We start from the raw sequence: 22260 nt of genomic DNA, 5'->3' as shown, positions 1-22260 counted from the left end.
TGTTCGGTGTAAACTAGGTCATTGCTGCGTTCCAATTTTTATCTTCCAGAGCTTTTTAAACAGTTACTTGTTCGTTTGAAACGACAGTTGATACATTGAAAGTAACGAAATCTAACCAACTCTTCGGTTTCTTAATTCGTTCACTTCTTCGGAATTCTAAACTTTCTTGCTCTTCTGTATTTGCTTCTTCATTCCTATCCTCTATATTTCTATTCTCATTTTCATTTGTTGTTTGATCATTGATTGCTTCTTCATTAATTCTATCATCGTTTTCTTTGCTGTTTCTATGTTATTATTTCGTTCTTCATTTTCGATCGGTTGTATCTCTACTGAATCTTGGTCCTCAGTAGAAGAATTTTTCAGAGATAAAATTGTTAAATTGTTTCTTGATAAAATCTTTTCTTTTTTTTGAAAAACTATTTCTTTTTCTTTATTTTTGGAATTGTGTTCAGTTTTTTGATTTTCTAGTTTTTCTTCTCTATTTTTATCATCTTCTTCGTAAAAGATTACATCTCTTCCTTTAAAACTTTTCTCTTTTCTTTGTCTCATAAACGATAGCTTTGAGTGTGTTCTAGATATCCCAGAAAAATGCAGGATTTTGCTTTCTCGTCCAATTTTAGTCTCATCTTCTTTGGAATGTAAGCCAATGCCTTGCATCCAAATATCTTCAGATGAGATAAATCGGGTTTTCTCCCTGTCCATTATCTCGGAGTTTGATTTTCTAAACCTTTTGATGGTGAGCGGTTTAATAAATATACTGCTGTTGACAATGCTTCAGCCTAAAATTCCTTTAGTAGTTTCGAATCAATAAGTAGGCAGCGTCCTTTTTCGACTACAGGGGGTCGATCATGAAATTTTTTCCCTAGGGCGGAAACGTGGAAAGTGAAAATCTTTACCATTGAAGTTAATGGAAAAATTTTTCACTTTTCACGTTTCCGCCTTAGGGAAAAAGTTTCATGATCGACCCCCTGATCTGTTGTATCTTTCGGCTAATCCATTTTGTTGCGGTGTGTATGGAACGGTGAGTTGATGTTGGATACCTTCTTTTTCAAGATATGCTTTAAATGCTTTATTTACAAATTCCCATCTGAACGTAGAGCTAAAATATTTTCGCCTGTCTTTTTCTCAACATAAATTTTATATTTCTTAAATGTTTCTAGCGCTTCCGATTTATTTTTTACAAAAATAAATGCTTAAGTGTCTAGAATAATCATCTATAAATAAGATAAAATATTTAGCACCTCCGATTGAGTCTATTTTCATTGTGCGGATCCTGCTAGCGCACGGGACCGATAGCTCACCACCACTCACAGTGGTCGATGCCTAGAGTTTTTCCGTTGGTTAGATTAAATAAGTCAAGATGATTGGTTGGTGGGCTATCGCACGTGCGTTATCGGATCTCGTCTATTTCCATTGGTCCGCAAATATAAATTAACTCTAAGATTGATGCTTTTTTTTCTCTAATGTTTGTTTTAATAAAAGGTTGTCGCGTTTGTTTCCTTTTAACACATATTTCACATTCCTCTTCCAAATCCTTAAAATCTAATCCGCACGCATGTTGATCTCGCAAAACTTTCATACTATAACAATTCAAATGTCCTAGCCTCTTATGTCATTTAAGAGCAGTAACAGTCTTACTTTTACACGCGAGTTCTTTTTGATGTGTCAATTCGTACAGGTTATTCTTTACTTTTGCAAGGGCGGATCCCGATAGCACACGGGACTGATAGCACACCACCATTCACAGCAGCCGATGCCTAGAGTTTTTCTGTTGGTTAGGTTAGATAAGTAAAGATGATTGGTTAATGGGCACCGTGCGTTATCCTGTCCCTTTTGCAATCGCTATTAAATTATATTATTGTAACTGTCACATATTTTGCAAAAATCTTTATTAAACTTTACAATTAGGTTTTTCTCTGTTATTTTACGCACGGATAGCAAATTAATTTTCAAATCTGGTACGAAAATATACATCATTTACTGTGGTTTTGTTGACTTGACCGTTTAAATCAATTGCAAAATTTACGGTATCTTTTCCTTTTATCTCTAACCGCATATCATCTGTTACCGCTACTTCTGCGTTGGCCAAAGGAGTAAAAAATTCAAAGAGTTCGCTCTTTGGAAATATGTGCGCCGTTGCTGCTGAATCAATAATCCTAGTCTCGCTTTCGTACGTACCGTTGTGCGCTACGAAGGCTGTCGTCAGAAATGCCGCTTTGGTGCTGGTTTCACTCTTCTTCTTTTCTCGTTGCTGCGGCTTCTTCTCCTTTTCTTCTTTCTTCTTCTTGTTGTAATTATTTGTCGAATGATCGGGTTTGCCGCAGTTCCAACAAATAAACTTCCTCGGTTTGAATTTTGAGTTTCCATTTTTAAATTGAAGCTTCGCGTGAAAAGCTGTTTCTCCTTGCACAGTACTTTTCTAGCAGATTGTCTCTTGCAGTAACTTAGTTTTAATAGAATCTTCCGTGATTTGTATTTCGGAAGCTTCCAATGCCATTATCATTGGCTGATGTTTATCAGGAAGGCCCGCTAGTAATATTGTTCCAAGCCATTTTTGATTAATCTCGAAACTGATGGAAGTCAATTAGTGCGCTGTAGACATGATCTCGCCAACGTATTTATCCATCGATCCTCCGCAGGTTTCTAGTCTTATAGTCGTGATCTTACAAAGTAGACCCACCTTTCTTGTAAGACCTGTGTCTTCAAATGCCTATTGAAGATTTGTCCACGCTTTTTGTGCGCTGTCGTCGCTTTTGACACAAGTACGAAGATCGTCTACGCTTAAAATTATTCTTGCTCTTGCCTTCGTTATCTTCTCTTCGTTGGTCTCCGTTCTCTGGATGGCTTTCCATAGACCATCCAATTGCAGCAGACTCTGCATGGCAATCTTCCATGTACAACAATTTTTCCTTTCTTTTAGTTTGCTAATTGTAACGTGCAGACTATGTGGTTTTGCCATCTTTTCTTTTCAGAATCTCTTCCTTTAGATTTCAGAAGATTCAACAGGCATAAAATCTTCTTTGTAATACCGTTTTTCAGAGCTAATTCACTTCACCAATCTTTATGTAAGCACTGAACCGTGTTTTGGGCCCATTACCAATGTTAGTTATGTAAATAAATTTACTATTATTTTTGTAGTAATAATTTTATTTTATTAATCGAAAGTAAATTATTGAACGTCTTAAGTTACAACAAAAGATAATAACAAAGTGAAGAAGATCGTAATTATATAAGACATGCATCGTTAGCACCTAATTATAATTTGTTTTTACGATTACTATGATTGTATATACAGTCGCCTGCATTATAGTTGCGACACTTTTTTTGGATGCATTTCTGAACGCGCACATAGATCATATAAGTAAATAGATAAACAATTCCCATAGTTTGCTTTGGAATAGTGTTTTTATCGCAACTTAGGCAAATATACGTAAACAAACTAATATTCAATATGGACGACCTCTAATATTTTTTTTATTAGCAATAGTAAAATTTAAAAAAAAAAAAACAAAAGTTGCAACTAAAAAGTTATAAACTTCCCGTAGGGGTCTGGAGTCGTTTCGGGGCCTTCCGAGGCTGCGGAACGACTCCAGATACAGGAATTGGCGTTCCTGCGGTTCCCGAGCTCGCTAGGGGGTCTGCGGTCTCTCGTAGGCCGTAGATTCAGGGATCTCGGCGACCCTAGCGCCCGAGCTGACACACCGTAATCCATCACGCGCTGAAATTACGTGCGGGATGGACCGGGGACCTTGGCTTCACCGCCCGGGTCGCGAGGAGTCAACCTCTATAAAAATCAAGGAGGCGGCGTCTGAGTGTCGTGTTTTCGCGCCTCAGACGCCATGGTGGTGTGTACTGTGTTTAATGTACGGTGTTCGTCGTGGCGGGGGGTCGGGTCGCCTTCTCCTTGCGGAATCCTGGAGCGATCTTCTGGTCGATGGTTAAATCCCGCGCGTTGACCCGCTAGTTGTCGATGTCCCCGGCTAGCCCGGGTGCATCGGCGCCGGGCCCTTGGGCCTAAGATCAGCCCGTACACCGGTGCGACTGGCACTACCTCTCGGGGATGTTCCTCGTTAGCGCGGGGGCATCGTCGTGGGGGGTGTTAGCTCTTGCCGAGGCCTTTGGTCGGGGGATCGCTGTGGGTGCCTGCCGGGATAGGGGGTCCCGTCTGCCCGCCGCAGTCCATTGTCTGGCGCGCGTCGACCGTGGGTCATCCCGGGTGTGCGCTTACCCGCGTGCGACTAGGTTTTGTTCTCTGTTTTCCCTGGCCGGCGCGTGCGATGTGTGTGCTGTCCAATAGAGTCGCCTTGGGCCGGTGGTCCCCGGACACCGGCCTGTAGTATCCCTCGGGGCGAGGGTGGGGTTCCCCTCGTAAAACAATACCCCATTCATGGAAAAATTAAGGCTAACGACAGGGATATGTTACCGCGCAGGGGGGGTCGGATACCCCAGGGCCGGCAAGGGGGGACTAGTGTCCCGGGTGCCCCCTTGTCGTCATCTTCCGACGGGCGGCCGCGCGGAGTGACCACACGCTCCGCCGGCTATCGGGCTAGTGTGGTAATTAATGTTCGTGAACGTCCTCGCGCTAGGCGGTTAGGCCGAAAGTCTGATCCAGTTCACTGGATAGACTCGAGGTCTGAAGCCTACCAGCGATTCTTATGGTATCGCAGACTGGACAGGGTGATGATGCCCTACTGCGAGTACACGAGCTCCGACTCGTGGAACCTCGTTGGCGTCGAGTCTGTCTATGAGGTCTCCTCCTCCTCAAGCGACGATAGGTGTGCCTCCCTTGACGGGGAGAGCGGAGTAGAGCCGTCCCAGGTGGACGAGGCCTCCGCCCTTGCCGTCGAGGGGGACACGATCCTGCTGGTCGGCGACTGCTGCAAAGCGGGCTCCGACCGGCAGGATGATGACGCGACCGGGTTGTCAGCAACCCGATTTTTTGATATGGTGGCGCATCTTGCGCCACTACAGGGAGGTGACGGTAGAACGCCGATCCGCGTCCGTGGGGGAGACTCGAGCGGGGAGGACCTCGCCGACCCGCCTCGCCGGAGGCGGCAGGGGCTCTCTCAGCTCGATGCTGAGCCCATGGATGTTGATCGGTGCGACGACGAGGAGGAGGAAGCGGTGGCCGGGAACACCTTGGAGCCGGTCATCGATTTGGATGAGTCGGAGGGCCGTGTCCGGATCCCGGATGTTCCGGGGGACGGATCCGACCTTCCGACTCAGAAGCAGGCGCACCCGTGGCCGGCCCCGTTTGGACGGGAGTGGACCCTTCAGGTCCCCCATCCCGCTGTCCGACGGGGCGGCCGCGGAAGACCGGCTCCACGGGGTCCCCTTGGAGCGATTTAGGGCCCGCCGACTCAGAGCCAACGTCATCCGGAGCTCTGAGTCGGAGGGAGAGGGAACGGGGGAGAGTGATGCGCGGCCTCGGCAGCGCATCAGGATCCCCCCGACGCTGTTTACGCCGGATCAACGCCGGTATGTTGACCGGCAATTGGGGGTAATCTCCCGGAGCACAATCACGGACCTGGCCGGTCTGGCCGATGGTTGGCTCCGGGAAGTCGAGGGGGCGCGAAATAAGGCCTCGACGGGTTGCCCACTGTCGGGCAACCTGTCGGGGCGTATGAAATTAAACACCCATCTCGCCCGAGAGGCGCTCATGACGCTGGCGTACCGCGCCATGGGCCGTCTCGGGCGAGAGGATGGCCAGGAAGAGGTGACGACCGCGGCCCGGGAGGAGGAGGTTCGCTCCCACCGGGCTGAGGTCGCCGAGTTGAGGAGGCAGCTGGGGGTCGCCAAAAGGGCCCTCATGCTGCAGAGCGGCCCCTCCTCGTCCGCGGCTGCTTCACAGCCAACGGTGAGAAGAAGGTCTCCGTCCCCTCCGCCGCCCCCGTCGGTCGCTTCTGCTCCCGGCTCTTCTCCTTTCGAGGAGCGAGTGCTGGGGACGTTGGAGCGGCTGACGGCGACGGTGGAGGGCCTGGAGAGGCGCCTGGCGCGGTTGGAGACGGGGGCTGTCCCGGCCGCCGTTCCCACCGACGCCAGGAGCAATAAAAAGAAGAAGAAGGGGAAGGAGGGAAAGGGGAGTGCGGGAGCTCCGCCGGAGGAGCCTCCCGCGCCCCCGCCGTGCCGGCGGCAGCGCTCGGTCCCGATACGCCTGCGAGCGATCGGAGCTTGGTCGAGGTCGTCGGCACCCGGAAGAGAAGGAGGGTGGACAAAGGGGGCCGTAGAGCCCCCCCCACTCGGCCTGCGGAGAGTGGCTGGGGGGGGTTCCCCCCAGGTCACGGTACGGCCCTAGTTCCGGGTCGGCCATCGGGGGTAGCGGTACTTTCCGCCCCCCCCCCGGCGGCCGGGTCGGGCAAGAAGAAGAAAAAGAAGAAGCAGGAAGGTCCGCCGCGAAGCGACATCCTCGCGGCGAGGAAGATAGGGAGGCGCGTCCCCAAGTCATCGGCAATTCTGGTGACGGTGACTGGGGACGACGCCTCTTACGCGGAAGTCATGCGGCGGGCTCGCGAGTCCAACGTCCTTGGGGACATATTGCCGCAGGGGGAAGCGGGCTCCGGGTTCGCCGAGCCCAGACCGGGGGTCTCCTCCTAGAGATCCCCGGCGAAGATAGCAGGCCAGCCGCGAAAAGGCTGGCCTCAGAGATGAGGCGTGTCGCGGGAGGCCCGGACGTGCGGATCTGATGCTCTCTACGGAGGGTGGGGATCCGCATCTCCGAGTTCGACGACTCGGTAACCCCGGAGGAGGTGGCCACGGCGGTCGCCGACTCCGGGGAGTGCTTCGTGGCGGACCTCAGGGTGGGTCGAGTGGTGCGCAGTCGGCGGGGGCTGGGCTCTGTCATAGTGCAGTGCCCGGTCGCCGCCGCTGCGAGGCTCGCTAGAGCGGGGAGTTTGACCCTGGGCTGGGTAGCGGCTCGTCTGGAGGTGCTCAAGGCCCCTCCGCAGCGATGCTTCCGCTGCCTAGCTCAGGGGCACACGCAGCACCGGTGTCCTGGCGGAGTTGACAGGGCCCGGTGCTGTTTCAATTGCGGGGGGGAGGGGCACACCCAGGCAGAATGTGCGAGTAGGCCGTTCTGCTTGGAGTGTGCCTCCAAAGGCAAACCGCATAACCACCGCCCAGGCGGTGAGAAATGCGTGCGGGTTCCCCCGGTAACAAGACCGGGGAAGAGGGCTCCCCCTCCTCCGCAGCGGGAGGAAGGCGGAGGCTCCGAGGAAGATCGGCAGCTGACCCCTCTGCCTCCCACCCCGCCCGGCGCTCAGGCCGTAGATGGTGTCGTGGCGGAGGGGCCAGTGGCCGATGTCGAAATGGAGGAGACCCCTCCCGTGGCGGAGGCCTCTGTCGATGAGGCCTTCATCACGGGAGTGATAGAGATTTCGTCGGAGTCGTCTGGAGCATCAGGGCTCCCCCAGGCGAAGGTGGTGCTCGAGCCCCTCCCTCTCCCGCAACGGGAGAAGCGAGTGGGACGAGACTCGAGCACGCCTCTCAGAAAGGCGTTGAGACCCCGGGCGGAGAGGACGTTGACGCCTTCTCCCCCGTGGTCGCCTATCCTCGGAGACAGGGCCGCGAAGTGACTCCCCTGGGGGTGGGTCATTACGCGATCCCGGGCCTCGTTTCCGGCTGCCCCTGCGTTCGGGGATGCCCAGGAGACGAGGACCCTGACTGCTGGGCCGCCCGATGAGTAGAAGTCTCCGCTCATCCGGCGTGCCGGCCACGCGAGGATAGGAGGTAGGCCCGGTCGGTCCCTTCGGGACCACTGGACCTTGGGTAGGGGGTTGGCGCGGAACGGGTAAGTTCGGCGCTCGCCTCCTGCCCTAAAGGAGCGCGGCGGGGCGTGCGGTGTTTTTCACGGCGCTACCCGGGGTGGACAAGGCGGCGGCTGACGTATCTCGGCCGCCGTCCTGGCACGTCCTCTCCCAACCTGACGAACTGGCGCGTCGGGGGGCTCACGCTCCGACCCCCGGGGGAAGGCTACTGATGAAATAGCGTATTGCTGGCCGGGGCCTTCCTTCGATCTGGGGCGAGGTGGCTCGGTGAGGTTTTTAGTTGGTAGGCGGGTTAGGGCGAGCCTGGCCGCTGAAATTACGTGGCCGGGTTAGCACCGTCCTGACTCGAGTCCAACACTGTCAGGTCTAGCCAACCTGTCGTGCCATGAGCATTTCCCTCATCGTACCAAAAAAAAAAAAAAAAAAAAGTAATAAACTGAAAAATAAATCATTACATTGGTCATATCATTAGTTTAATTAAAGTATGATGAAAGCATTATAGTTATTATTAAATTATAAACTTAATAATTGCAACTTTAATAAGAATATATGAATAAAATAAATTTTGAGAAACATTACTATAAATATTTAATGATATATTGTTAAAATATTTATATTCTTTTTAAATCGCTTTTGCTTTTTTTTATAATGTTCAATAGCTTGCTGAAATATAATATCTGTGAAAATATATCAAGTGTCACCACCAAATAAAATTCTATTGACTATTTTACAAAATATATATAAAAACAGTTTTGTAATTTTTTGTATTACAACATGTTTTAATTTTTCTTTATGTTTATTACAACGTATAAAATTTAAACTTAATTTATTGTTTAAAAGTGTATATAACAAAGCAGAAACATTTCTGCAAAATAATAAAGAAATATTTTTATCTAAAATAAAATCTACTTTAATAAATGCGTGTTTAAAAAAGTCATTGATGTATAAGTTAAAGAAGGTTTCTTTCGTACATATTCTCTATGAACTAGTTGCACATATTCTTCAGATGTTATATTTGTTGTTAGAAAACTCTGTTTACAGTCTAAACAATTTTTAAATTGTTTCAAAGATAAAATCTTTTTTGCAATCCAACAAGAAACATACATTTGACTATTATTTTTATGTGATGAAATGTTATATATTATTATGTTATTTGGGAATGATACAAAGTCTTCTTCAACTATTTGTTCTAATGCATTATTTACATGAAAAACATTTTTCACAAATTGTTTTAAATTAAATAATAAATTACCGTCATTTTTATTTTCGCAGTTAGAGCCCATAGACCGTTTTGATGTTAAATTATTAATTATTAATGTTTTATATGATCCACAAAATAGGCTACACGAAGGATTAATATTTCTACGTCCGTGACTACAAATCATACCAAAAAAATTTTCTAGTTTGATCTTGATTAATATTTCTTGTCTTTAAAAATTGTATACCTGCATTATCAACTATTTTCCATATGTCCTGAAATCCACGTAGAGTAAAAATCCAATTTTTTAATGACGGTATGCACTTAACTGGTTGTTTAGTTTTCGGATCTACATATCGCATTTCGGACAATAATTTAGTAGCAGGTGGCCAAAAATCATGGTGTTTGCTATTTTTTGTTACCGCAACACGTATAAAAGGAGTCTCTGGATGCAAAGTATGTGCGTTCACGGAATCAAAAACTTTGTTGAAAAAATCTAATACTATTGCTGTGTCATATCCTGTCTTTGGTATTTGTAGTAGACCAATCTGTGCTCAACAAATCCTTCTGCAAAGTAAATAAATAAATAAATAAATAAACACACACACACACACACACACACACACACACACACACACAATGCAAAATTAAAGAAAGTTATAACTATTATTTATCAAATTACCTTTGATTTTGCTGTTGTATTCAATATATGCTGATAATCTTGCACTAAAAATTTGAGCAGCACATTTAACTTTCATCTATTTATTTTTGATCTAATAACATGTTCATCGGTTAATTTTGGCAATTGACGATTCAATGTATTTGTGTAAATATCCATTTTATATGCCTGATCAATGATGTCCCATAATGCAAACTGTCGTTCCTTTATTCCTGAAATAGTGGCATTAATTTTCAAATTTTTAAATAATAAATTTTTACGGATTCCTTTAAAAGATGCAGTAAATCATAGATAGGTACAATATTTTGCCCGAAAAGTTTAATAAAACCTTCTTCAAAAAAATTAAAAATTCTTTTATATTTCTATTATATGTCTAATATATAATAATTAAAACAGAATACTTACGATATTCTTGACCTTTTTGTATACATTTACTTCTAGAATCCTCAAGAAGTTTCTTAATAGATTTAATATTTGGTTTCTTTTGGTCGCATACAGTTGCAATTATTGTCAAACCAGCTTCAGATAATTCTTTTATAATTTCTTTTATGCATCTAATTAAATGTGCAGATTTCGTTTGACTTTTGCAGAAGTTGTAAGATAATAGAATTTTCCATCCTTTCAAAATTCCTTTTACCATAAAAACCAAAACATGATCGGCTATTAGTGATGTACGTCTATGTCCCCAATCTTCAAAACAAATTATTCAATTGGTCATATTGCAAATTGGCTTCTAATGACATCTCGTCCCACATAAATATTCATAATTGTCTGTTTCATTTTTTATTTGTGCTATATGTTGCCAAAGATGCTCAAAAATAAATTTATTAATTTCTGATTGTAAAGAAATTGTTCGTAGCAAACATTTTAGAGTTGTAGCACTTGGTAAAACAAATAATTTTGATAATAATTTATAACAAGATCCAGATTGTTTATACAGCAACAATGCTAAAATTTTTTCATCAAGTGTAAATCTTCTTCCCTATACATAAATAACAAAATAGCACACAGAAATAATAATAATAATAATATATAATAATATAATAATAATATATAATATAATATAAAAGAAATATTTACAAATTACACTATTTACAATTGCAAATTTACATTATTGTATGTTTCTGAATCAAAATATATATCACTAAAATATTGTGAACTACGTTCAGGACATATCGATTCTAATGAAGATTTTAATTCATTAAATAATGTTTTGAAATGTTTGGAGCATATTTTGTATTTCGTAATTGCATATTGAAAAACAATCTTTGCGTTGGAGTTAAGCTATTAAACTTTTTACAAAATAGAGTATTTGATAACTTCTTTGCATCTTTTAGGCGTGTTTTATAATCTATTATTTGTCTTTTTATTCGGTTTCTTTCCTTCGCTAATGTTACGACTTTCTTATATATTTTTTTTGTGCTTTTGGTGTTAAATGATGTTGTCTTGTACTATAACAGATCCAAGTATATTTCTTGATATTCGTGATGAATTATTAACTTTATTTGTGATATTATTTTGATCGTTTTGTATATTTGTTTCTGCACATATAAAATTATTTGTAGAAGGTCCAGGTTTATTACTGGTTTGAGATTGTAAATGTAATTCAGTATTTGTTTTAGATTGTGAATGCAACTGTATGTCAGTTGTATCATTCATTTATTTCTATATTACTGATTTGAGATTGTAAATGTAATTCAGTATTTGTTTCAGATTGTGAATGCAACTGTATGTCAGTTGTATCATTTATTTCTGTATTTGCATCATTTGTCTCTCTATTTGCATCATTTATTTCTGTACTGTCTGTAATAACTGCATATTATATATATTTATACTAGGTACTGCATTATGTTTCAGTCTTCGACGATTTTGAGTATAAATATAATCTTCAGGTAAAAAATGCAAGTGACATACTCTATATTTTCTTAATTCTTCTGATAAGATATTTAAAATTATACTATTATTCACAGCTTCTTTCCACTTTTTTGATAATATTGGACTTTTTGGGAAAAAATGATTAGGAGTCCTTGAATTTGATTTACAGCCTGGTACAATGCAGATCCATTCAACTTTTACCATCATTAAAATTAAGAACTGCAAAAGTAAAAAAAAATTAAAAATATAAATGCATTTTGTTGTTAGCATAATGCATCATGCATAAAATAGAGTATACCCCATATGTATTTTTATTATTTCTAACAATTAATGTAATGTATACACAGTATTATTCTGTATAATTTTATTTACATAAATTAATAAGTTATTTATTAACTTATTAATTGTTAACTAATTAACATTAATAGTAATTTATTCCAACAAAAACTTTACACATCGTTGGAACAACGTATAAATGTTCACAGAAAGTGATGTTAGAAAATCAACATTTTATATACTTAATCTCGACATTTAGATGTTATATAACGTTGTAATGTTGTTTTAATGAACAAATATTCACATAATGTTATGTAAATCACATTGTGTGAAGTTTTTGTTCTGTACGGATTAGTTATTATTAATTATATGTTTAAATCTATCTAATTTACCGGTAATTTCACAGTCGATGTCTTTAATGCAGCTACGTTCACTCGTTGACAAACGTATTGAACTTAATCCACTTAATCGAATGATAATTTTATTTTTATATTAAATAGATAATATAACCTATAACAGATACGTTAATTGTCACACAGCAATAGATTATCTAAGATGGCCGTTAAAGATCTACCGCCACCTGAGGGTCGATCATGTAACATTTTCCCTAAGGCGGAAACGTGAAAAGTGAAGTTTTACGTGAACTGCACGATCATGTAATAGGCTTGTTTTCTATTCCTGCACTAGACTGCACTGGAACGTTTCTTCTTGCTTTCACTAACTTTCAAATATATATCTATTTCATTTTAAGTGCACACTAATTCAGGGAGTTTAGGAACAAAAAACAAACGGATTGTATGTACAGTCATGAGCTAAAAAGTTGCAACACATTTCTTCGATTATTTTTGAAATGTAGACTTGCTCATCAAACGGCGAACATAATTGGTTCTTACCCGTGAATCCAACCAATTACGTTCGCCGATCAATGAGCAAGTCTACATTCCAAAAACCATTGAAGAAAATGTGTTGCAACCTTTTAGCTCACGACTATATGTACGATATTGCATTTATATTGGAAGCGCATTATTGCTCAAGATTTCCCAATCTAAAGCAAATATTGGCTATAAAAAAATATTAATGTGCTGCTGATGTGCTGCTAATGTTACGAGTCAATAATTGTATTGTAAATATTATCAATAGATAAAATAGGTCCATAAATGAAAAAACCTTGATCTACATCCCAATAAGCAAAAAATATTTTTCAATTGTTAAAAAACTTTTTAATAAAAATTTTTTTTATTTAATTTAATTATTGTATTATATTGACATATATTTTTTAATTGCATTCTTACTCAAACAAATAACAGAAAAGTTATTCCAGATACTATTACGCATTTGTGAAATTAGTAAAAAAACTATAATTTTATATTTGTTTATATAAATAATGTGCTTTAATTATACATATTCCATTTTTTCGATAACGTATATTGACCTGATCTACCAGTTATATACACGTATCAGCACAAAGTGTTCACAGGTCATCACAAGAGATTAGTTCGCAGCGATCAAGCAACGTTTATCGGAGTCGCGACTTGGATGGGTGACCGCTTGGGTTCAAGAAAAAATTCGACTCATATTGGTTAAATAAGATAAAGTGTCAGCCTTCTAATATTGAACCAATGTTGAAAACCCAATGCACAACCAATACATAATATCGTATTTATATTTTTTTTCAATATTGGTTAAATAAGGGTCAATATCATACTCTGCAATATTGGACCAATATTGAAAATCAATTCACACCCAATATAGAATATTAGGTTTACATTACTTCCCAATATTGAACCAATATTTTGTGCTACTAGGGCTGATTCAATCATTTATTCAAAGTGCACAGCATGGTGGAAGTATAAAGGGCTTCGCACATGAAATGCATAACATAACATAAGCACAACATAAGACCGATGGGCCAATGAGCATCCAGCATAAAGTCGTCATATTGATTTACATAACATTTTCATTATTCCGTCGATTTTATGTTGTGCTTATGTTATGTTATGAATTTCATAAGCGAGACCTTTAAGGACCTTGCACATAAAATGCATAACAAAACATAAGCGTAGCATAAAGGGCCTTGCACATGAATAACATAACATAAGCACAACATAAGACCAATGGGCCAATGAGCATCCAGCATAAAGTCGCCATATTGATTTACATAACATTTCATTGATCCGTCGGTCTTATGTTGTGTTTATGTTATGTTACGCATTTCATGTGCGAGGCCCTTTAACATAGTGTGCTCAATTTGGCTAAACCACGCCCCTTTTCACGTAAAGTGCCTCTCGTTCGGCAAGGCTGCCAACTGTGAAAAAAAATGAAATATTTAATATCGGGAAGTTGTTAAATCTGGACGATTGTATTTTTATCACACGTACGAGTGCATGCATCGCGTCCTTTCCTATTGTGATTCAGCTGATATTAGCAACATTGCTCCAATTTCATGTGTTTTGAGGTTATTTTTTAAAAGATATTGTAAAATAAAGTGGAAATATGGTACGGTGCGTGATGAAATCGGGTGACACTCTTTTGGATACAGCACGATTGGACACCAACCAATCATCTTGACTTATCTAACCAAACCAACGGAAAAACTCTAGGCATCGGCCGCTGTGAGTGGTGGTGCCCAATCGTGTGCACCCCGATGAAATCGTGTATAAACTACAGCGAAAAGTGCTTGCCGGAGCAAGCATGCTTTGACCAATTTCCGGAAAATGTAGTAATGCGTGAAGACTGGATTTGGAGAATCGGAGAATCATATGCCAAAAATTATTAAGAGCGATAAGTCTTATTAAATATTATTAGCCAATCGTTTGTAACGATGTTATCGAAAACTTTTGTACGGCTCGTCTTGTCTTTTTTCTTTAATTATAATAACTATATACTTATTTTATTTTGAGAATTATTTGTTTTACAGAATATTAACGAGATACTTGATAGAGTCAACTAACAACTATCAGAAATGTTATTTGCAATCGTAAAGGAACACTAAAGCGAGCAAGCTGCAAGAAAAGAAAGGCAAGGTGATATGTATATACAGGGTGTCCGGAAACTAGGGAACCTACCGCTTTGAGAATATAGAGGAGATGGAAAGGGACAAAAAAGTCTTATACCATTTTGCGATATTCGCAATAACTATCAAGTTATAAAATAAAACGTCTAAGCCAATGTGCGATGACACCGCGCCATCGTGCCTAGCTCGTAGGCAACGGCGCGGAGCGGGACAGGTAACGCGTCGTTATTTGAATTTGCACGGCGCGACGGTCTGAATCCGCCGCACCGCGTGTACATACACTGCAGAATTCAAATGTGTTATTTATCAAATGTGTAAGGAGAAGCTTTAGCTAAAATAACACATTTGATTTTTGCAGTGTATGTACACGCGGTGAGACGAATTCAGACCGTTGCGCCGTGCCAATTCAGACAATAACGCGTCACCTTTGCCTATCGAGGCGCACCGTTGCCTACGAGCTAGGCGCGATGGCGTAGCATCACCGCACATTAGCTTAGACGTTTTATTTTATAAATCAATAATTATAGCGAAAATCGCAAAATGGTATAAGACTTTTTTTCCCTTTTCATCTCCTTTATATTCTCAAAACGGTAGGTTCCCTAGTTCCCGGACGCCCTGTATATGTACAAGGTGTCAGATAAATACCGCCCCCGGTTTCGTGGATTGATAGATCAAGTAAAACTGAGCAGAAAAGTCCTTTACCATTTTTTAATACTCGCCATAGTTACCAAAATAAAAATTAATAAATTTTGCGAATAAGCGCGTATCACCGCGCGCAAGGATTGCCCGCCGGTCATCGAGACGTAGGCAGCTGCGGCTGGCGGCGCGGCCCGGTGAGAAGGGAAAAGCAGCAGTAGCTACGTCTCCGATTACTGCGCCGCGCCTACAGCCGCGGCAATCTACGTCTCGGCGAGCGGAGGGCGGTCCTTGCGCGCGGTGATACGCGCTTATTCGCAGACTTTATTAATTTTTATTTTGTTAACTATGGCAAATATTAAAAAATGGTAAAGGACTTTTCTGCTCAGTTTTACTTGATCTATCAATCCACGAAACCAAGGGCGGTAGTTACCTGACACCCTGTATGTATATACATATATATATATATGGGAACTTGGTTAGGTGGAGCGCATGGGCGAGAACGTGTGTGAGAGCGTAGCGTATTTTAGTAAGCGATTAAGGAGAAGAAAGGTGAGGGAGAGAAGCGCGAAAGTGTAGGATAAGAAGAAGAACGAGCGGAGAAGACAGGGAAGTGGAGGCGTGCTTAGGAAATAGGAGGAAGGTGGAATTTGCGAGCGGATTAGAGATAGGAAAAGAGTGAGGTTATGGCGAGTAAGGAGATGGGAGCGGCTGGAAAGGCGGGAAAGACGAAGCTGGAGGAGAGACAGAGAAAGCTTACGGTAGGAAGTAAGGAAGAAGGTAAGACGGTAACTCTCAAGGTAGGAGAAAAAAAATATTGGAAAGAGGAACGAGTCAGGATAAGGCAAGAGATTAAAGAGTTACTGAGAGAGGATGTAAAAGGTTTGAAAGAGGATAGGAATAAAACAAATGAGGAGATAGAGGTTTTAAGGGCGAAAGTGAGGTTATATGAGGAGAGAATAGAGAAACTAGAGGAGAGAATAGAGGAGCTAGAATTAGAAAGAAAGGAAAAAAGGAAGGTAAAAAGCGTGGAAGGCGATAGGGAGGAGGTAAGAAGTACATATAGTGCAAGATCAAGGGCTAGCAGCGTAGGCAGTTTGAGCAGCAGAGGCAGAATAAGCGAATGTAGCGGCTTAAGCAAGAGCAAAGTAGGAAAAATTAAGAAGTGGGTGAAGGAAAAAGATGGGAAGAAAGAAAAAATAATATTATAATAAAAGGTATAAAAATACCTCAACATGTAGAGAGGAATGAGAAAGAGTGCAAGGAATGGACAGCGGCCTTAATAAAAGAAAAGATAGGTGTAGATGTAGAGGATAAGGTAGTTAACTGCAGAGAGAGAGAGAGAGAGAGAGAGAGAGAGAGGGTAAGATAATTTTAATGAAATTAGATAATGAGGAATGTAAAAAAGAAATAATAAGAAACAAATATAAATTGAAAGGGGAAAACTTATATATAGAAAACGATTTAAGTTGGGAGGAAAGGAAAGTGCAGGAAAGGATACATAGATGGACAAAAGAGCAAAAAGAAAAAGATGTAGAAGTAAAGGCAGGAACAGGTAAGGTGAGAGTTAAAGAGATGTGGAAAATGTGGGAGGAAATAGAGTTGGAATTAGAAAAAGAGAAGGAAAAAAGAAGAATGGAAAAGAGGAAGGAAGAAGAAGAGTTGGAAAGGAACAACAAAGAAGAGCGAGATCAGGATTTCAAGTAAGCCGGGAAGTGGAAAGGGAAGGTACAGGAGAAGAGGAGGAAGAGAGAGGTGTAGGAAATAAAAATAGGAAAAGATACGTATTTGGAAGGTAGCAGGAATAAGTAATAAGGATAGGGTGTTTTGGGAATATGTAAAAGGATATGACATTATTAGTATGTGTGAAACCTGGGTAGAAGAAATAGGATGGGAAAAGATTAAAGAAAAATTGCCAGGAACACATAATTGGGTGTGTAGCTTTGCGAAAAAGGAAAGGAAAAAAGGGAGGGCGAGGGGAAGATTTATAGTAGGGGTAAAGAAAGAAGGAATAGGATAGGTAAAGAGGTTAAAAATAATAAAGGAAGAAGAGGAGATGATAATGGCAGAGAAATCCCGTAGGGGCCTGGAGTCGTTTCGGGGCCTTCCGAGGCTGCGGAACGACTCCAGATACAGGAATTGGCGTTCCTGCGGTTTCCCGAGCTCGCTAGGGGTCTGCGGTCTCTGGTAGGCCGTAGATTCAGGGATCTCAGCGACCCTGGCGCCCGAGCTGACACACCGTAATCCATCACGTGCTGAAATTACGTGCGGGATGGACCGGGGACCTTGGCTTCACCGCCCGGGTCGCGAGGAGTCAACCTCTATAAAAAATCAAGGAGGCAGCGCCTGAGTGTCGTGTTTTCGCGCCTCAGACGCCATGGTGGTGTGTACTTGTTCAATGTACGGTGTTAGTCGCGGCGGGGAGTCGGGTCGCCTTCTCCTTGCGGAATCCTGGAGCGATCTCCCGGTCGATGGTTAAATCCCGCGCGTTGACCCGCTGGTTGTCGATGTCTCCGGCTAGCCCGGGTGCATCGGCGCCGGGCCCTCGGGCCTAGGATCAGGCCGTACACCGGTGCGACTGGCGCTTCCTCTCGGGGATGTTCCTCGTTAGCGCGGGGGCATCGCCGTGGGGGGTGTTAGCTCTTGCCGAGGCCTCTGGTCGGGGGATCGCTGTGGGTGCCTGCCGGGATCGGGGGTCCCGTCTGCCCGCCGCAGTCCATTGTCTGGTGCGCGTCGACCGTGGGTCATCCCGGGTGTGCGCTTAACCGCATGCACTTAGGTTTTGTTTTCTGTTTTCCCTGGCCGGCGCGTGCGATGTGTGTGCCGTCCAATAGAATCGCCTTGGGCCGGTGGTCCCCGGACACCGGCCTGTAGTATCCCTCGGGGCGAGGGTGGGGTTCCCCTCGTAAAACAATACCCCATTCATGGAAAAATTACGGCTAACGACAGGGATATGTTACCGCGCAGGGGGGGGGTCGGATACCCTAGGGCCGGCAAGGGGGGACTAGTGTCCCGGGTGCCCCCTTGTCGTTATCTTCCGACGGGCGGCCGCACGGAGTGACCACACGCTCCGCCGGCTATCGGGCTAGTGTGGTAATTAATGTTCGTGAACGTCCTCGCGCTAGGCGGTTGGGCCGATAGTCTGATCCAGTTCACTGGGTAGACTCGAGGTCCGAAACCTACCAGCGATTCTTATGGTATCGCAGACTGGACAGGGCGATGACGCCCTACTGCGAGTACACGAGCTCCGACTCGTGGAGCCTCGTTGGCGTCGAGTCTGTCGATGAGGTCTCCTCCTCCTCGAGGGACGGGAGGAGTGCCTCCCTTGACGGGAAGAGTGGAGTAGAGCCGTCCCCGGTGGACGAGGCATCTGCCCTTGCCGTCGAGGGGGACACGATCCTGTTGGCCGGTTGCTGCTGCAAGGTAGGCTCCGACCGGCAGGATGATGGCGCGACCGGGTTGTCAACAACCCGATTTTTTGAAATGGTGGCGCATCCTGCGCCACTACGGGGATGTGATGGTAGAACGCCGATCCGCGTCCGTGGGGGAGGCTCGAGCGGGGAGGACCTCGCCGACCCGCCTCGTAGGAGGCGGCAGGGGCTCTCTCAGCTCGATGCTGAGCCCATGGACGTCGATCGGCGCGACGACGAGGAAGAGGAAGCGGTGGCCGGGAACCCCTTGGAGCCGGTCATCGATTTGGATGAGTCGGAGGGCCGTGTCCGTATCCCGGACGTTCCGGGAGACGGGACCGACCTTCCGACTCACGTTAGAAGTAGGCGCGCCCGTGGCCGACCCCGTTTGGACGGGAGTGGATACTTCAGGTCCCCCTCCCCATTGTCCGATGGAGCGGACACAGAGGACCGGCTCCATGGGGTTCCTTTGGAGCGATTTAGGGCCCGCCGACTCAGAGCCAACGTCATCCGGAGCTCTGAGTCGGAGGGAGAGGGAACGGGGGCGAGTGATGCGCGGCCTCGGCAGCGCATCAGGATCCCCCCGACCCTGTTTACGCCGGATCAACGCCGGTATGTTAACCGGCAACTGGGGGTGATCTCCCGGAGCACAACCACGGACCTGGCCGGTCTGGCCGATGGTTGGCTCCGGGAAGTCGAGGGGGCAAGGAACAAGGCCTCGACGGGTTGCCCACTGTCGGGCAACCTGTCGGGGCGTATGAAGTTAAACACCCATCTCGCCCGGGAGGCGCTCATGAAGCTGGCGTACCGTGCCATGGGCCGTCTCGGGCGAGAAGATGGGCAGGAGGAAGCGGCGACCGCGGTCCGGGAGGAGGAAGTGCGCTCCCTCCGGGCCGAGGTCGCTGAACTGAGGGGTCAACTGGGGGTAGCCAAGAGGGCCCTCATGTTGCAGAGTGGTCCCTCCTCGTCCGCGGTTGCTCCGCAGACGACAAGGAGAAGGTCTCCTTCCCCTCCGGCGCCCCCGTCGGTCGCTTCTGCCCCCGGCTCTTCTCCTTTCGAGGAGCGAGTGCTGGGGACGTTGGAGCGGCTGACGGCGACGGTGGAGGGCCTGGAGAGGCGCCTGGCGCGGGTGGAGACGGGGGCTGTCCCGGCCGCCGTCCCCACCGACGCCAGGGGCAAGAAGAAGAAGAATGGTAAGGGGGAAAGGGGAGTGCGGGAGCTCCGCCGGAGGAGCCTCCCGCGCCCCCCGCCGTGCCGGCGGCAGCGCTCGGTCCCGATACGCCTGCGAGCGATCGGAGCTGGGTCGAGGTCGTCGGCACCCGGAAGAGAAGGAGGGTGGACAAAGGGGGCCGTAGAGCCCCCCCCACTCGGCCTGCGGAGAGTGGCTGGGGGGTGTTCCCCCAGGTCACGGTACGGCCCTAGTTCCGGGTCGGCCATCGGGGGTAGCGGTACTTTCCGCCCCCCCCCCGGCGGCCGGGTCGGGCAAGAAGAAGAAAAAGAAGAAGCAGGAAGGTTCGCCGCAAAGCGACATCCTCTCGGCGAGGAAGATAGGGAGGCGCGTCCCCAAGTCATCGGCAATTCTGGTGACGGTGACTGGGGACGACGCCTCCTACGCGGAAGTCATGCGGCGGGCTCGCGAGTCCGTCGTCCTTGGGGACATATTGCCGCAGGGGGGAAGCGGGCTCCGGGTTCGCCGAGCCCAGACCGGGGGTCCCCTCCTGGAGATCCCCGGTGAAGACAGTAGGCCAGCCGCGGAAAGGCTGGCCTCGGAGATGCGTCGCGTCGCGGGGGGCCCGGACGTGCGGATCTCTTGCCCTCTACGGAGTGTGGGGATCCGCATCTCCGGGTTCGACGATTCGGTGACTCCGGAGGAGGTGGCCACAGCGGTCGCCGACTCCGGGTCATGCTTCGTGGCGGACCTCAGGGTGGGTCGAGTGGTGCGCAGTCGGCGGGGGCTGGGCTCTGTCATAGTGCAGTGCTCGGTCGCCGCCGCTGCGAGGCTCGCTAGAGCGGGGAGTTTGACCCTAGGCTGGGTAGCGGCTCGCGTGGAGGTGCTCAACGCCCCTCCGCAGCGATGCTTCCGCTGCCTAGCTCAGGGACACACGCAGCACCGGTGCCCTGGCGGTGTCGATACGTCCCGGCGCTGCTTCAATTTTGGGTGGAGGGGCACACCCAGGCAGAATGCGCGAGTAGGCCGTTCTGCCCGGAGTGTGCCTCCAAAAGTAAGGCGCCTAATCACCGCCCAGGCGGTGAAAAATGCGCACGGGTTCCCCCGGCTCCTCGACCGGGGAAGAGAGCTCCCACTCCTCTGCAGCGGGAGGAGGGCGGAGTCTCTGAAGATCGGCCGCTGACCCTTCCGCCTCCCTCCCGCCCGGCGCTCAGGCCGTGGATGGTGGTGTGCCGGAGGGGCCGGTGGCCGATATCGACATGGAGGAGACCCCTCCCGTGGTAGAGGCCTCTGCCGATGAGGCCTTCATCACGGGAGTGATAGAGATTTCGTCGGAGTCGTCCGGAGCATCAGTCCGCCGATTAAAAAGAGGTGCGACAGTCCGAGCGCCTCGCACCTCCCCCGGGCGAAGGTGGTGCTCGAGCCTCTCCCTCTCCCGCAACGGGAGAAGCGAGCGGGACGAGACTCGAGCACGCCTCTCAGAAAGGCGTTGAGACCCCGGGCGGAGAGGACGTTGACGCCTTCTCCCCCGGGGTCGCCTATCCTCGGAGACAGGGCCGCGAAGTGACTCCCCTGGGGGTGGGTCATTACGCGATCCCGGGCCTCGTTTCCGGCTGCCCCTGCGCTCGGGGATGCCCAGGAGACGAGGACCCTGGCTGTTGGGCCGCCTGATGAGTAGGGGTCTCCGTTCATCCGGCGTGCCGGCCACGCGAGGATAATAAGTAGGCCCGGTCGGTCCCTTCGGGACCACTGGACCTTGGGTAGGGGGTTGGCGCGGAACGGGTAAGTTCGGCGCTCGCCTCCTGCCCTAAAGGAGCGCGGGGGGGCGTGCGGTGTTTTTCACGGCGCTACCCCGGGGTGGACAAGGCGGCGGCTGACGTATCTCGGCCGCCGTTCTGGCACGTCCTCTCCCAACCTGACGAACTGGCGCGTCGGGGGGCTCACGCTCCGACCCCCGTGGGAAGGCTACTGATGAAATAGCGTATTGCTGGCCGGGGCCTTCCTTCGATCTGGGGCGAGGTGGCTCGGTGAGTTTTTTAGTTGGTGGGTTAGGGCGAGCCTGACCGCTGAAATTACGTGGCCGGGTTAGCACCGTCCTGACTCGAGTCCAACACTGTCAGGTCTAGCCAACCTGTCGTGCCATGAGCATTTCCCTCATCGTACAAAAAAAAAAAAAAAAAAAATGACAGAGAAAGGAAAAGAGAGAGAGAAAGTGAAAATTGTATCAGTGTACGGAGCACAA

At 46.7% G+C, this 22260-nt stretch overlaps 2 long non-coding RNA genes across 2 annotated transcripts; both read right to left on the bottom strand.

Annotated features, from left to right (window-relative positions):
• Nucleotides 1-8688: 8688 nt before the first annotated feature.
• LOC120358978 lies at nt 8689-10628 on the bottom strand. Its single transcript, XR_005575874.1, has 3 exons — nt 10046-10628; nt 9644-9852; nt 8689-9528 (listed from the first exon to the last, which is right to left on the bottom strand). It is a non-coding gene; the product is annotated as an uncharacterized LOC120358978 (long non-coding RNA).
• A 680-nt stretch (nt 10629-11308) lies between these two features.
• Nucleotides 11309-12334, bottom strand: LOC120358982. The gene is made up of 2 exons (XR_005575878.1): nt 12184-12334; nt 11309-11734 (listed from the first exon to the last, which is right to left on the bottom strand). It is a non-coding gene; the product is annotated as an uncharacterized LOC120358982 (long non-coding RNA).
• Nucleotides 12335-22260: the final 9926 nt, after the last annotated feature.

The sequence above is a fragment of the Solenopsis invicta genome, chromosome 11 (assembly GCF_016802725.1).
Source record: "Solenopsis invicta isolate M01_SB chromosome 11, UNIL_Sinv_3.0, whole genome shotgun sequence".
Lineage (NCBI taxonomy): Eukaryota > Metazoa > Arthropoda > Insecta > Hymenoptera > Formicidae > Solenopsis > Solenopsis invicta.
This window is presented reverse-complemented; position numbering and strand designations above follow the sequence as displayed.